The sequence below is a fragment of the Oryctolagus cuniculus genome, chromosome 10, assembly GCF_051225735.1.
Source record: "Oryctolagus cuniculus isolate XC-2025 breed Fujian yellow rabbit chromosome 10, ASM5122573v1, whole genome shotgun sequence".
Taxonomy (NCBI): domain Eukaryota; kingdom Metazoa; phylum Chordata; class Mammalia; order Lagomorpha; family Leporidae; genus Oryctolagus; species Oryctolagus cuniculus.
The window spans coordinates 115,708,091-115,724,097 of record NC_142876.1 but is presented as its reverse complement, the minus strand read 5'-3'; positions in this window follow the sequence as shown (position 1 = coordinate 115,724,097).

Genomic DNA, 16,007 nt, shown 5'->3' with positions numbered 1-16,007 from the left:
TGATGAGGATGCCATTATCTTTGCAGTTTTGCTAATGGGGAGGCACAGCTCTAGGTCTGGAGTCACTTGTCTGCAGACTCCTGGCACAGAGGCCTTTCAAAGCACCACAGTTCTCTATGACCTTCAAGTTGCATCTGTCCACTTGGCAATAGAAAGCTCTCTAAGAGAGTGGGGGAGGGCAAGGAGGTATTGTTTGGCCTAGCAGTTAAGATGCTGGTTAGGTCACCTACATCCCGTTATCACAGTACCTGGGTTCAATGGCTGGTGCTGGCTCCTTATAACAGCTTCCTAATAATGTGCACCCTGGGGGCCAGTAGGTGAGGGTTCAAGTAGTTGGATCCCTGCCACACACATTGGAGACCTGGACAGATTTCTTGGCTCTCAGCTTTGGCCCCTACTCCTGGCCACTGTGGGCTCCTGGAGGAGTGAACCAGTAGATAGGGTCTTTCTCTTTGCCTCTTAAATAAGTAAAAAGAACTCTCTAAGCAGCAAGAGTCCCAAAAAGCAGACTCTTCCAACTTCCTTCTTCTCTGCACATGGAGTGACTTCCTACATGTATCTATTGCCCTCTGGCATCTCCTTTCCTTGGGTTCGCAGACTCAGAAAAATAGATTCATTTTTGGAAGTGACAAGTCCAGAGAACAAAGAAATCACTTAGAATTTTGGTCATCTGGGCAACCAGCCAGAGGAATCTGACCCTGAACAACTGTGCAGGGCATATTTTTTTTCAAAGTCAGTACTCAAATGAAGGGAAGACAACGACTAACACATTTTCTCTTGTCCATTTATCCACTTTTTAATTCTGTCACATATTATTCCATCATGGCCTTGCACTCGAGCAGCTAATGGGCAGTACAGACTTACAACACTGACTCATAATATATGGTAAAGGTCACCCTACAGAAAAATGTACAAAGGTCACAGAAATCCAAAGCAAGTCTCAAGGAAGCAGCTTTGGCTCATGAACTAAACTATCAGGGTGACCAAAAAAGATGAGTAGTACATTACCAGACAGACAGGAAGGAGAAAATTCTCCCACAGAAAAGGAAGATCACACACAAAGTAACAAACATGTGTGAAGCACGGAAGCTGCAGAGAACTACAGACACCTCAGGATGGTGGGGTCCAGAGAGTCTGGGTGAGAGGAGCAGGTGAAGCTGGGAGAGTGGCCTCAACACAGATCACAAAAAGCCTTGATTGGCAGCATTTGCTCCACAGTCAAATACTCAAGACAAATACCTACATGTATTATCCTGAATGGTGTCCTGGGTCACAGGTGTCATCTCAGCAAATGGAGGGCAGAGGTCATGTCTTCTCTTCCTTTAATTACAGCTTCCACCATGCTAAGTCAAGTGCTGCCACCAGTGAGAAACCAAAATTATCTGTGGCATTGAAGTTTGATAGGTAACCTGAGAGGTCCAAACAAATGCTTTAAACAAAGTTTCAAGAAGCCATTCCCACTGAGGAATGTACAAAGTTCTGCAAGAGTTCATAAAGGATATGAGATGACCGTGGACCAAGTGCCATCTTCATTCAGTGATTCACTGCATGTCTCCTCTATGTCAGATTACGTCCCAGGACAACATGAGGAAAGCACAGGGCCGGCCGGCCCTTGAAGACCTTGAGGACCAGAGAGGAGAACCTACACACACAGAGGGCACTAAGAAGTCACAATGCTGTCAGCCAGGCAGAATGGAAACCCACAGGAAGGGCCACCAGTGGCCAAGAGTTCAGGCTCTGGGTTCCATGATCCTGTGTTGAAGTCATGTGACCTTAAGCCTAGCACTGGATCTGTGATGTTCCCAAAGACCAATGTGGGACACTAGTCCCTCCCGACCTAGACTGTGAGGATTAGTGAGGTGATGTGTGTACAAGGTTGGCATGTGGCTAGCACTCAGTTAGTGCTCAGGATGTTAGGCAGAAAAATGCCATTGTTTGAAGTAGTCCACAGCATACAATGAAAATGACAGAACTGGTCCTGAAGCAGAAAAGTGACCCACAAAGGAAGGACAAGCAATGCAGGTGCTGGGCATACCTCGTGTACAGGCCAAGAGCATCCAACAGCCTGGCAAGTTTGTGGGCTGGAAAGTGACCAGATGTAATGTAAATGGTGACAGCAAGCACAGGAGGCAGCTGGGCAGTAGGGTGTCCCTCCCAGCAGCAGCAGCATGGAGGCAAGGAGTGTACAGACATGCAGCTGGACTCAGCCATAGGGGTGAATGGTACCAACCGCACCTTGATTTCTTCTTGCAGTCAAAAAGGGTTTCCCATCCTTGGTGCAACTAGAAGGGTAGGTAAAAGGCACAGACACAGGAAACTGTGAGGGGTGCACCATGGTACAAACAGAACAATGAGGAAAAGGGGAAATGCTCTGACAGGGCTTTGGGGAAACCAAGGACATCCTGAGAATAAAGCTGAGGGGATGATCCAGAAGTAGACTTACAAGAAGTGAGGGAGTCTATTTTCTTATTTTTACTGGGACTGATATAAGAACACAGGTTTGGGTAAAATGTACATGGCTGTATACCTGAAATGAAACCATGCTTCTCCAGGTTGTCCAATCTTAGATATTTCCTCCAGTTTCTGGCTATCTCTGCTTTTCATGAGAAATACTTCTCAGGGCAACAAGTCCTGATTATAAGAACACAAATGCTATCTGTAAGCAGGGGCTTATGGCAGGTCACTGGATGTCAGACAGCCATGAAGATTGGTCTGGGAAGATTCACAGATGCTGTCCTCTTGATTGACCACTATATATAAAACAGTGTACAGAGTGGCCCTTGCAATTCTCAAAGCTGATAGAAAAGCAGACAGGCTGAGCTACAGAGAGAAGTGGTTCTTGGAGTAGGCAGACAGGGCCAGCATACAGAGGAATAAGCTTAACTTCGTGGCATGCAGAGGGGTAATATGGGACTGGAATCTCCTAGTAACCACCTGTCCTGCCCTGTAGTTCACTTTGCTCCTCCACCAGGGAGATTTGCTATGGTACAGTGGGTCCTGTTGAGATCACAGACCCATCAAGAAGCATCAAAAGGACCATGACGGTGACCCAGTGACCTCACTTCTGGAAAGGACGCCCAAGAGGTCAGATTCAAAGTGGGAGGGTACCTGAGTAAGATCCACCTGTGAGAGCAAACTTCAAGATGCTTACAGTCACTTTATTCCCAATAGGGAAATGATGCAGACAACCAGCAGTCGAGGAGGTGCTCAGCACTGTGTGCTACTTTGACAAACGGTTAGGCAACTGCTAAAAATAAGCGAGCAGCTCAGTTTTAGAAAGACTCAATGAAAAGAGTAAAAAAGGAAGAAATGGTATGTACACACTGATTGCAGATTCCATGAAAATCTATGCTGATCACAAAGTAGAAGCAGAGATAGAAAGCCTTTCTTTGTGAAGGTAAAAATGGTTCTTTTTGGAAAGCAGTCAAAAAAGAATGAGTCCCTGTGAAGATGGAAGCATAGATTTCAGACATACTTTGTTCTCCTCCTCCTCCTTCTCCTTCAAAGACTTATTTATTTACTTGTAAGGGAGAGTTACAGAGATACAGAAAGGGAGGGAGAGAGTCTTCCATCTGCTGGTTCATTCTCTAAATGGTTGCTGTGGCCAGGGCTGGGCCAGGCCAGTCAGAGCCAGGAGCTTCAACCAACTCTCCCACATGGGTAAAGGGGCCCAAATACTTGGAACATCTTCTGTTATTTTCCCAGGTGCATTAGCAGAGAGCTGGATCAGAAGTAGAGCATCCAGGACTTGAACTGGTGCCCAAATAGGATGCCAGTGTGGCAGGTGGTGGCTTAACCCTCTATGCCACAAGGCTTACCCCTCTATGTCCTCACCAGACACATTTCTGATGTAGGAGTCTTGGACTGGGAGGAGGGCTCACAATTTTTTTGTTTTGTTTTGTTTTCAAAAAGAATCCTGGAAAAGGTGTCCGGCATAGGGGTTAAGCCTTTCCTTGGTATACCTTCATCCGATATCACACTGCCAGGGTTCATGTCCTGGATTCATACCTAATTCCAGCTTCTTGATAATTCACACCCTGGGAGGTGGCAGGTGATATCTCAGTACTTAGGTCCCTGCCACCCATGTGGAAGACTTGGACTGAGTTCCTGTCTCCTAGTTTTGGCCTGGCCCAGGCCCAGCTCTTATGGGCACTTGAGGAATGAGCCAGCAGGTGGGAGTGAGTTCTCTGTCTCTGCCCTTCTAGTAAATAAATTCAAAAGACATTTTTACAAGATGTTATAAAAACAACTCTGAAGAATCACAATGTGCATGTGAAGAGGTAGTGCTAGACAAAAAGAGTGGGAAGTGGCCAGCACCATGGCTCACTAGGCTAATCCTCTGCCTGCGGCGCCGGTACTCTGGGTTCTAGTCCCAGTTGGGGTGCCGGTTCTGTCCCGGTTGCCCCTCTTCCAGGCCAGCTCTCTGCTGTGGCCAGGGAGTGCAGTGGAGGATGGCCCAAGTCCTTGGGCCCTGCACCCGCATGGGAGACCAGGAGGAAGCACCTGGCTCCTGGCTTTGGATTGGCACAGCGCGCCTGCCGTTGCAGCCATTTGGGGGGTGAACCAACGGAAGGAAGACCTTTCTCTCTGTCTCTCTCTCTCACTGTCTAACTCTGCCTGTAAAAAAAAAAAAAAAAAAAAAGAGTGGGAAGTAGACACATACCAAGTTTAAGTTCAGGGAAGCTTAATTCCTATATTGACCATAAAGGAATACAGGAGGATACGGCCTACCTCAAACAAAGTGCTTAAAATCAGCCAAACTGCCACACATTTGAGCTTTCAGAGTTGGGGATAACATGATAGAAATATCATGGAGAAAGAAGCTGCTTAAACTGAAGGTGGGCAAAGGGGTCATATTTCTGCTCACTCCTATCATTGGACAAACACATTTACCAGGAGGCAATCTATAAATGCAGATGATTATTAAGATAAACACCACAGCAGAACATCAATACTAGGCCAGGGTGATAAGCTTTTACTAACATTTTACACTTCATCTGAAGATTTTTCCAGTTTTCCTAGACAATAACACCTATCCTATCAGCATGGCATGAAGATACATACCCACAGCTTATAGTAGCAAAAGACTTCAACTACCAGCCAGCAGGTGCAGGTGGGATGACCAGGAGACTTCCATCTCCTCTCACTTAAGTACACTGGGTCAACAAATTCTTTTCAATAACCATGATTCACCTTAGTCATGTAGGTTTTCACGAACTGCTTGACAAAATATCCGACTTCCCTCAACTGACTGGCTTCAAAGGAAATGACACACAATGACTTAGCTACTAGATGTTGTGTTAACTGTAAAGACAAGAATCCTCCCGTGTTCTAATTCTAAATTCTGTTGCCTCATCAGTAGATCACCAGACAACTGAAAACCTGCACAGTGCATACCAGCTTTCAGAAGGAATGAATGATCCCACAAGCCCCGGCAAATATATAAGTAAACACGGTAGGGATGTCCAGATATGGAACTGAATATGCTCCTTTGGGAATTTCCTAAGCAAACACAGTGATTTACTGAGCCAATTCAAGCAGACAGCATCAAAACACACAAAGGCCTAGAGGAGAGATGACAATGAAAATAAATAATTCAAACAAAGCATTTTCTTCTAAAACATTTCTCTTAGCGCTATAAAGTATGGTCAGGTTTTCCACTAGGAATTTTTCATCATTGTTTGTTCTTAAGTTCACCATAGCTATAGAATTTATTCAAAGTTTAATGTACTCCTGGGGAGAATTTCTTGGCTAACCCTTTAGTGCCATTGAGAGGATTGTATGTAGTGGGACCATGGGGCAAGTAAACAGATCTGACTGCTACCCAGTGCTGCAGCACCACAGGCAAGTAGCTCCTGTGCCTCTGATCTGGGCTTCGAGTGATTAAGAAATTAAACCTTAATTTCATTAATTTAAATTCAAAACTGGATACTCAACTGAATTAGTTGTTAGTTGTTAGAAAACTTTTAAATATGGTTAAGTATGCTTGGAGAAACTTGGGCCAGAATGTACTTTTCCACTGTTTTAGGTATCTAAGTACAGATCAAGTACTCTTTATGAAGAGTTACCCAAACTGAGGCTATAAGTAGATACACAGTAAACTTTGAAGACTCATTGTGGAAAAAAAATGGAAAATATTCATTCATAATTTCTGTATAATGATTATATGCTCAAGTATTTTGGATGTAGTGGGTTAAATAAAATATATTCTAAAGTTAATTTAACTTTTAAAATATAGTTCCTAGAGAACGGAAATATGATACTCTTGTCTTAAATTTCTTGTGGACCAGGCAACTTAGAGCCTGAATTTAAAATTGACTAAGTCTATTGCCATCTGCTGGACACAGAGGTACAAAACAGGCTTGTGAGAAAAAGAATGGCTTGGTGATGATGAGTTAACACTGCAAGTCTGGGTCTGAAACAGAAGAGAATCCACAAAACTCTGAGCTCAATTTATTCTGTTAAGAGGGTATTAGAAATAGGTTTACACAGTCTTTATAACACCAGAGAAACTATGACTTACAGTTGAGTCAGTTGTGACCAAGAGTTGAGGTTCATGAGCGTTTCATTGTCCACCCAGGAGCTCTGGGCAGCAACAAGTCACCTGCACTGCACTCTTGCATGACCACTGGCTCCCACATTCATGGGCTCTTGTTCCTGCCTAGCCAGTCTTCCCTTCCCTTCCCTTTTCTACTCCACAATCTGCTTCCCAAGTCTTTCTGTTCTACCAAATACACCCTCTCTCCATCTTTGCCTTATTTCTATGCATTCTTTTCCTTCTTCTCTTCCCTTTTCTAGTATTTCTCACAATTTTAACATGCATACTGATTCTACTTTTTAATTTTAGGTAGCCCATGTTTTCATTTCTTCCACCTTTGTCTTACAAGCAATTTCAGTTGGTTTTCAGTCTTAAGCTTACATCTAGCCTTTGATCCATTTAAAGCTGATATTTGTATATGGTCTGAGGTCAAACTTCAAATGCATTCTTTTGCACGACTGTGCCTGAATCATTTTCTGAGTTTTGAAAGATACAAATGGGACCTGTCCAAATTGAATGTGGTATTTTGTCTCTGTTTTTAACATTAGCTGTTGCACCTCTATTACTTCAGCCTTAGAGCTCATCTGCTCAGATAGTATGAGCTAATGATTCTTACAATGATACATTGACTGTAGTCTTCCAAAGACAGGCTTCTACAGGCTCCATGGTGAATTAACAGAGCAATTTGTATACACTACAAATGGAATTAGTGGTGAATCAAGGTAATAGATTGGCATGTAGATCATGCTCCATAGAAAATAAAAGAGACTGGGGCCGGCGCTGTGGAGCAGTGGGTTAAAGCCCTGGCCTGAAGCACCGGCATCCCATATGGGCGCCAGTTCTAGTCCCGGCTATTCCTCTTCCGATCCAGCTCTCTGCTATGGCCTGGGAAAGCAGTGGAAAATGGCCCAAGCCTTTGGGCCCCTGCACCCACGTGGGAGACCTGGAAGAAGCTCCTGGCTCCTGGCTTCAGATCGGCAAAGCTCCGGCTGTTGCAGCCATCTGGGAAGTGAACCAGTGGATGAAAGATATCTCTCTCTGTCTCTACCTCTCTCTGTAACTCTGTCTTTCAAATAGATACAATAAATCTTTTTTTTTAAAAAAGAAAAAAACAGAGACTGCTGAAAACACAGTCTATTAGAACTCCAAACTTTCTGTTTTTCAGGAACTTTTATAACCAAAATCATATTTGATGTGAAAAATACACCGTAACTATCAAAAAGAGCAGTCAATGAACTGTTTACAAGTCACAGTACCTATTCTATGACTTTTTCCATCTTATCCTCCAGGGGACCTGCTCAGACTACCACACCAGCAACACTAAACACTTCCTTCAGTTGCTTTCGGTCAACTTTATAATCCAAATTTGCCACCAATACTGTGCTTCCAAGTGTTCCAGTCTGTAATTCACAATAGCTCACTTGGAATGCTGTGATTACTTGGATAACGGGTGGCATATACCCAGTTCAGTGACAGCCATCACTTTCTGCATTGCTCGCCTGCTGTGTTTACCATAAGGATCTTCTTTGACATACAGTGGTTGTCCCCTCAGTCTGCGCTTGTTTAGAATTTCAGCAGCATACATCATATCCCTTTGACTTTCCTTTAGTGTCTAATAAAAGTTCTTATATGGGGCTGGCATTGTAGCACAGAAGGTTAAGACACTACCTGCAATGCTGGCATCCCATATCAGAGTGGTTCAAGTCCCAGGTGTTCCAATTCTGATTTAGTTCCCTGCTGATGCACACGAGAAAGCAGCAGAAGATGGCTCAAGTGTTTGGGCCCCTGCACCTGTGTGGGAGACCAGAATGGAGGTCCAGGATCCTGGCTTTGGCTTGGCTTGGCACACTCCCAGCCGTTGCAGTCATTTGGGAAGTGAACCAGTGGATGGAAAATCTTTTTCTTTGTCTTTCCCTCTCTCCATCATTCTGCTTTTCAAATAAGTAAAAATAAATCTTTAAGAAAAGAGTTCAGCTGGGACTGGCACTGTGGCACAGTAGGTTAACTCTCTGCCTGCGGTGCCGGCATCCCATATGGGTGCCAGTTCTAGTCCTGGCTATTCCTCTTCCAATCCACCTCTCTGTTATGCCCTGGGAAAGCAATACAAAATGGCCCAAGTGCTTGGGCCCCTGCACCAACATGGAAGACCAGGAAGAAACTCCTGGCTCCTGGCTTCGGATTGGCGCAGCTCTGGCCTTTGGGCCATTTGGGGAATGAACCAATGGAAGAAAGACCTCTCTCTCTGTCTTTCCCTCTCACTGTCTATAACTCTACCTCTCAAATAAATAAATAAAATCTAAAAAAAAGAGTTCAGCTATCTGACTGTACCATTTTTTTCTTTAGCCAGGTCAATAAGTGACTTCCATCTCACATCAAAAGATTTGCTAGCAATAAAGTCTTGCCATACAGTTCAAACGAATTTTCTTTTTATATTTTTCTCCTTCCTCTTCTCATTCTGGATAGGTCATTCTTCATCACCTTTTGGTCACCAAGATCTGTTTCAACCACCTCAGCCACAACTTTGACTGCTGCTGCCATTTTCTCCAGTTTGGGCTTTGTATTCAAAACTTCTTAATATTTTAACAGTGGTTCCTGGGGTGAGCATTTGGCCTAGTGGTTAAGATGCCAATTAAGATGCCCATGTCCATCAGTGGAATACCTAGGTTTGAATCCCAGGTCTGCTCCTGATTCTAGCTTCCTCTAATGCAAACCCTGGAAGGCAGCAGTGGTATCTGTAGTGGCTCCTACCCTCTGCATGGGAGGCCTAGATTGAGTTCCACTTCCTAGATTTGGCCTGGTCCAACTCCAGACACCGTGGGCATTTGAGGAGTGAAATGGTGAACAGTAGCTCTATCTGCCTGTTTCTCTGCCTCTCAAATAACAAGAAAAAAGTGTTTCTAGGAAATGACCTTACAAAGCCGCAAAACCATGAGAGCAGCATGAACTTAAAATTCCCCCAAGTGCTTCTTAAAAAAAAAAAAAGCATCCTTCTGATATGACACCTTTGGAGACCCTAGTCTTTTATAATCCCAAATAGCTAGTGTAGATCTGGAGAACAATCAAGTTCAAGAAGAACTGCTAAAGTATCAAATTACCACGGGGACTCACCCCACTTGGACCAAAAACACCCTTAGTAGGGCCCTCTCACTGGAAAGGTATTACACCTCAGAGGTCACCTCCCTCACTGGATACCTCCCTCACCTTTTATGTGGTCCCACTCCCACACATGGGCACTTCCTCTCCTGGACAATTTCTACTATACTACTCAGGGCAGCAGGACGCAGAGTCACTATCGCCTCTGGTTACAGGTTCAGTAACATCTCCATCTATTTCTTTATGGGAATAAGACATCATTATAATGAAGTTTAGGGCTATTTTTGAATTTAAAAAAAGTTGTTTTTTTTTAACTCATTCTAAAGGCAGAGTGACAGAGATAGGGAGAGACAGACAGAAAGAGATCTTCCATCCACTGGTTCACTCTCCAAATGGCTGCAATGGCTAAGGCTGAGCCAGGCCAAACCAGGGGCCTGGAACTCTATCCACGTCTCCCACATGAGCGGCATGGGCCCAAGTACTTAGGACATTATCTACTGCTTTCTCAGGTACATTAACAGGGAGCTGGATCAGAAGCGGGTCAGCTCTCAAGCTAGCTCTTCAATATGGGATGCAAGTGTCACAAGCAGCCACTTAACCCACTGTGTCACAACACTGGACCCCATAGCTACCTTTTAAAGCTAATCCTGAAAATCAAAGTAGTAATATTTATAGAGAACCAATCACATCCCAGGCAGTGGGTTATTTAAGTGTTTGTGTACAACAGTTCCTTTAATTCTCATAAAACCCTAACATTCAGTGTTCCCATTTAATCTCCATTATTATTATTATTATTATTATTATTTTGACAGGCAGAGTGGACAGTGAGAGAGAGAGAGAGACAGAGAGAAAGCTCTTCCTTTGCCGTTGTTTCACCCTCCAATGGCTGCCGCGGCCGGCGCCCTGCAGCCAGTGCACCGCGCTGATCCAAAACCAGGAGCCAGGTACTTATCCTGGTCTCCCATGGGGTGCAGGGCCCAAGCACTTGGGCCATCCTCCACTGCACTCCCTGGCCACAGCAGAGAGCTGGCCTGGAAGAGGGGCAACCAGGAAAGAATCCGGCGCCCCGACCGGGACTAGAACCCGGTGTGCCGGCGCCGCAAGGCGGAGGATTAGCCTAGTGAGTCGTGGCGCCGGCAATCCCCATTATTTATATGAGGAAATGCAGATCAGAAATGCCACAATGGTAAGAACTATAAAGAGTGAGGATTCAAACTCCAGGTGGCCACCTTACTGCAGAAGTCATTTCCCAGCTTCCCCTGCGGCTAGAAGTGGCCCATGAAACTGAGCTCTGGCCAATGGGAGGAAATGCACAGGTTGTATAAAACTTCCTCCTCACATATCTAGAAAAGAAGCTAGTTCTCCTCCCTTCTCTCTACCACTCCAATGGGTTGGATCTTTAACATACACTGGGGAGCAAGCATCGACCACGGATGAGAACAACACACTTAGGAAAAGGCAGAAACAGCAAAGCAGGAGGAAGCCTGGGATTGAATGACCACGTGGACACAGATACTAAGCTTCCCTGGACACCCACCCACCCACTTCTGAAATGTTAATATAGAAAAGCAGACTTCTCTCTTGTTTGAGCCATTCTATGAAGGGGTCTCCTTTATGTGGCAGATTAGCTTCCATTATCATAAGTCACACCTCAAGCTGGTTTGACTAAAGCAGTGTTTCCAGGAAAATGAACTCCAATTCTAAATGCCCAATTTCTATACCACAGTTCTTTGGCAAGTTTTGGTGAACTGTCATCAATGTTCGTGTTTCGATTTTTTTCATGAATTACTGAACTTTTATTTAGTTTAGAGGCAGAGAGAGAGACAGACAGAAGACCCTTCCCATCCTCTGGTTAACTCTCCAAATACAACAGCCAGGGCTGGAGCAGGCTGAAGTCAGGAGCCAGGAACTCAATCCAGTTCTCCCATGTGAAGAGCATGAACCCAGTTACTTGAGCCATCATTGCTCCCTGCCCGGGTCTGCATTGGCAGGAAACTGGAGTCAGGAACTGGAGCCAGCTATTCAAGCCAAGAACACAAACATGGGACATCAACTATACCCTACACCACCTTTTCTTTAAATTTCAGTTATTAAAATGTGTTGTTCTAAGAAATTCATGTATTATTCATTAATAACCCAGTGCATGCCTAAAATATAGGAGTGTGACTCCACCTTATTTTGGTTATAAAAATTGCTCCTAGCAGTACCTTAAAAGTACACTGCTTACATAAAGAAAAAACTAAGGTTAATTTCCATATTGTCAGCCCTATTAATGAGACATCAGTGGAAACAGAAGTTTCCCTTTTGCTTTTTTCTTCATTCTATTGATTTTTTCATCTTTTTCTGCTGAAGCTTAGTAAGTCTTGCTTCTAACATAGCCTTTCACTTTTCCTTTATATTTTTTTCATTTTGGTCTCTGTTTTCTGAGTGAAACAGGAAATAACAAAATTATTTATGATATTCCTATTGAAAAGGATGAAATAATTCTCTTTTAAAAACAGACTAATTGGCCGGCACCACGGGTTAATAGGCTAATCCTCCGCCTTGCGGCGCCAGCGCACCAGATTCTAGTCCCAGTTGGGGTGCCGGATTCTGTCCTGGTTGCCCCTCTTCCAGGCCAGCCCTATGCTGTGGCCAGGGAGTGCAGTGCAGGATGGCCCAAGTGCTTGGGCCCTGCACCCCATGGGAGACCAGGATAAGTACCTGGCTCCTGGTTTCGGATCAGCGCGGTGCGCTGGCTGCAGTGCGCCGGCCACGGTGGCCATTGGAGGGTGAACCAATGGCAAAGAAGACCCTTTTCTCTGTCTCTCTCTCTCACTGTCCACTCTGCCTGTCAAAAAAAAAAAAAAAGAAAAGAAACAGACTAATTGATTTTCATATCATCTCGTAGAAACTGTCCTCAAGATCTTTGAAAATGAAGACCTATGAGGTGCTTTGAGGTGAGCCCCCTGGTGTCTTAGGAAGGTGACCAAGAGTTTGCTAAGAATCATCATACATAATCCACCCTGAAATCAAAGTGAGAAGAAGTGAAGGTGGCTTTGACTACAACAAACAGGTCTCTAAGTCAGCATCTTGGCACAAAGTTAAGAAACAATGTGGTCCTCACTACCAAGAAAACCCCTGGGAGACCATCACCACTAATAAGAACACGCTTTGTCAAAGAAAACTTGATACACAATAAGTGCACTGTACCCTTTCTTGGATCTTTATTTTAGAAATCCTAGAAGGTAACTGATCACTTACATTTCTGATTTTAAAGAGAAGTCATCCATATAAAACTTCGCTGAAGCATCTAAGTTCACTGTAATCTAGCTGAGACAATTCTGCACTCTGTCAGCATCTTAACTCTGCTGGTATCCAGATTCTTGACTTAGTCAGTTCCTCATGGCCTCTTCAAGTCTCACTTTTTATTTTATCATTTTATTTGAAAGGCAGAGTGACAAGAGAAAGAGGGAGAGACAGATATTTTTCATTGGTTGGTTCACTCTCCAAATTGTCACAACAGCCAGGGTTGGACCAGCTTAAATCCAGAAGCCTGGAACTCCATCCAGGTCTCCCATGTGAGTGGCAGAGGCCCAAGGACTTCTGTGGCTTACCCAGTTACATTAGCAGGCAGCTGGGTCAGAAGCATAGGAGTCAATACAGGATGCTAGTGTTGCAAGCACTGGCTTACTCCACTGTACCAAATCTCACTTTTTATTCTTTCACTTCTTTCTTCTTCTAATTGGTACAGTTATTACTAATGAATTAGAAATTTCTTAATGTAAGTCACAGTGTTTTCCAAACACTTTTTAACAAGCCAAACAAATAACATACCTCTTTCTCATCTTTACCCTATCTACACAGTAGACAGACAAGGCACAATGAAATACTGTGACTTCTAACAAGAGGAACTTTGGGCAGATTTTTGTGAAAATAGCTCATCTTCATTATGATACAAAAGGTTTTATTTTTAAAATTAAAGGCAAAGAATGGCCCATGACCTTTAGCGGAGTGCTCAACACACACGAAGGAACCGGTAACTGCTAGTCACTGGGGCAATTCAAGGCCAGATTTAGCAGGGGGCTTTGCTTCTGTTGGCAATTACTTTCCTTTCAAGCAATGCTGATTTCAGTTGTTAGCCTGTGATTTAAAAACTAAATGTTTTGAAATCCACTACTACAGCCTTAATGCTGATTTCCACAAGAAATAAAATCAGCAACTGCATCAAGCAGAGTCTTTTTTTTCTCTAATGAATGTGGGGGGGGCTATCTAGCCAGATGGTCTATGTAATTATTTACAGTATTTTTTCAGAACAATTTTCTACCATCTGGAAATTAAGTGCTAAAGGATTTTACAAGCAGTTATAATTCTGGAGCTTAACGCACGTCAGAACAGCTCACAGGGGAAAGTGTCCCAGTGGTTAAGTCCCCATTTGGGAGGCCAGCTTCCCATATAGGAGTGTCTGGGTTTTACTCCCAGCACCCTGCTGAAGCATACCCTGGGAAAAGCAGATGATCAAGTAGTTTTGTTCTTGCCACCCATATGGGAGCCGCAGACTGAGTTCCTGCCTCCTGGCACTGTTCTGGCCCAGCCTCAGTTGTTGTGGTCATTTTAGGGAGTGAACCAGGGAATGAGAGATCTCTGTCTTTCTGTCTTTTAAATTATTTTTTAAAAAGATTCACTTATTTGAAAGTCAGAGTTACACAGAGAGAGAAAGAGAGGCAGAGAGAGAGAGAGAGAGAGAGAGAGAGAGAACTTCTATCTGCTGGTTCACTCCCCAATTGGCCACAATGACTGGAGCTGTGCCGATCCGAAGCCAGGTGCCAGGAGCTTCTTCTTCCAGGTCTTCCCATGCGGATGCATGGCCCCAAGGACTTGAGCCAACTTCTACTGCTTTCCCAGGCCACAGCAGAGAGCTGAATTGGAAATGGAGCAGCAGAGTTCACGTATTTCTCCCCAGTACATGGAACGTTCTCTAGGACTGACCATATGCTAGGCCATAAAGGGAGCCTGAACAAATTCAAAAAAATTGAAACTATACCATGCAGCTTCTCAGACCATAGTGCAGTGAAACTCAAAATCAACAACCCAAGAATCTCTACACCATATGCAAATATATGGAGAATGGACAACATGATCCTAAACGAACAGTGGGTCATTGAAGAAATTAAAAGAGAAATCAAAAGATTTCTAGAAACAAATGAAAATGATAACACAACCTATCAAAACCTGTGGGACACAGCAAAAGCAGTGCTAAGAGGAAAGTTTATAGCAATTGGTGCCTACATCAAGAAGCTGGAAAGGAACCAAACAAATGAACTCTCCATGCACCTCAAGGATTTAGAAAAACAGCAGCAAATCAAGCCCAAATCCAGAAGGAGGAAAGAAATACTGGCGGAGCCAAGATGGTGGAATAGTGAGGGCGTGCACTGATAGTCTGGGAATATTTAGTTTAATAAAAGTGGAGGTATGGTAGCCTCAGAAAAAGGATCAGGAAAAAATTGCAGAGGAAACTCTTCCAGATCTAGTGGCTGTGACTCGGAGGACCTACTGGGAGAGCAAGGTCGCCCACCACGCGGAAGCCGAGCTGCGGGAGCCGCAAGGTCTGCATGCCAGTGCGGGAAGGGGAGTGGATGTCACACAGATACCAGCGGGGAGAGCAGGGACGCCCAGGGCTCCAAGTCCACACATCGGTGCTGGAAGGGGAGGGGAGCTCAGTAACTGGAGACATTGGCGGGGAAACGGCGGACAGAATCTAGAGGGAAGCGGGCTTTGAGGCAGGAAAGTTCACCAGACTGACTACAGGAGAGAAGGAAAAAAAAAAAGGTGGGGGGGTACTGGTACAAACAAGTTTCTCTCTCCGCCAACCTTGCAAAGGCGAGCAAGAGACAAAGAGCAGGCCCCACTCGGGATATACATAATAAAAGGGGAGAGCTAAGGCTACAATTCAGTAGCCTAGGCAACCCAGTGGGAGTACGCAGGAGAAACTGAACTGGCACAGACTCTTTGGGTAGAAGCCAGAGATCAGAAGCTAAATACCATCAATTCTGCTCAGCCATGCGGTATTACTTACCTCCTGAATAAAAAATAAATAAATAAGTAAATAAATAAATAAATAAATAGAGATTTACCACACATAACTTGAGGGTGTCACCTTTGCACACCCGTAACCCGGGAGAACCAAGCAGAGCTCTCAGGCAACACCCATCTCAAGCCTCCAAGGCTCCTCCAACAGCAGGAAGTCCACTTAATACAGACATATTTAAAAAAAAAACTCACAGTGAGGGAAGAAGAATTAACAATGCCAAGCAACAAACACAAAAATTGAGGAAACAAGATCAATGATGACACTATGACGCCTCCAAATAAACAAAACACCCCAAGCCAAGATTAT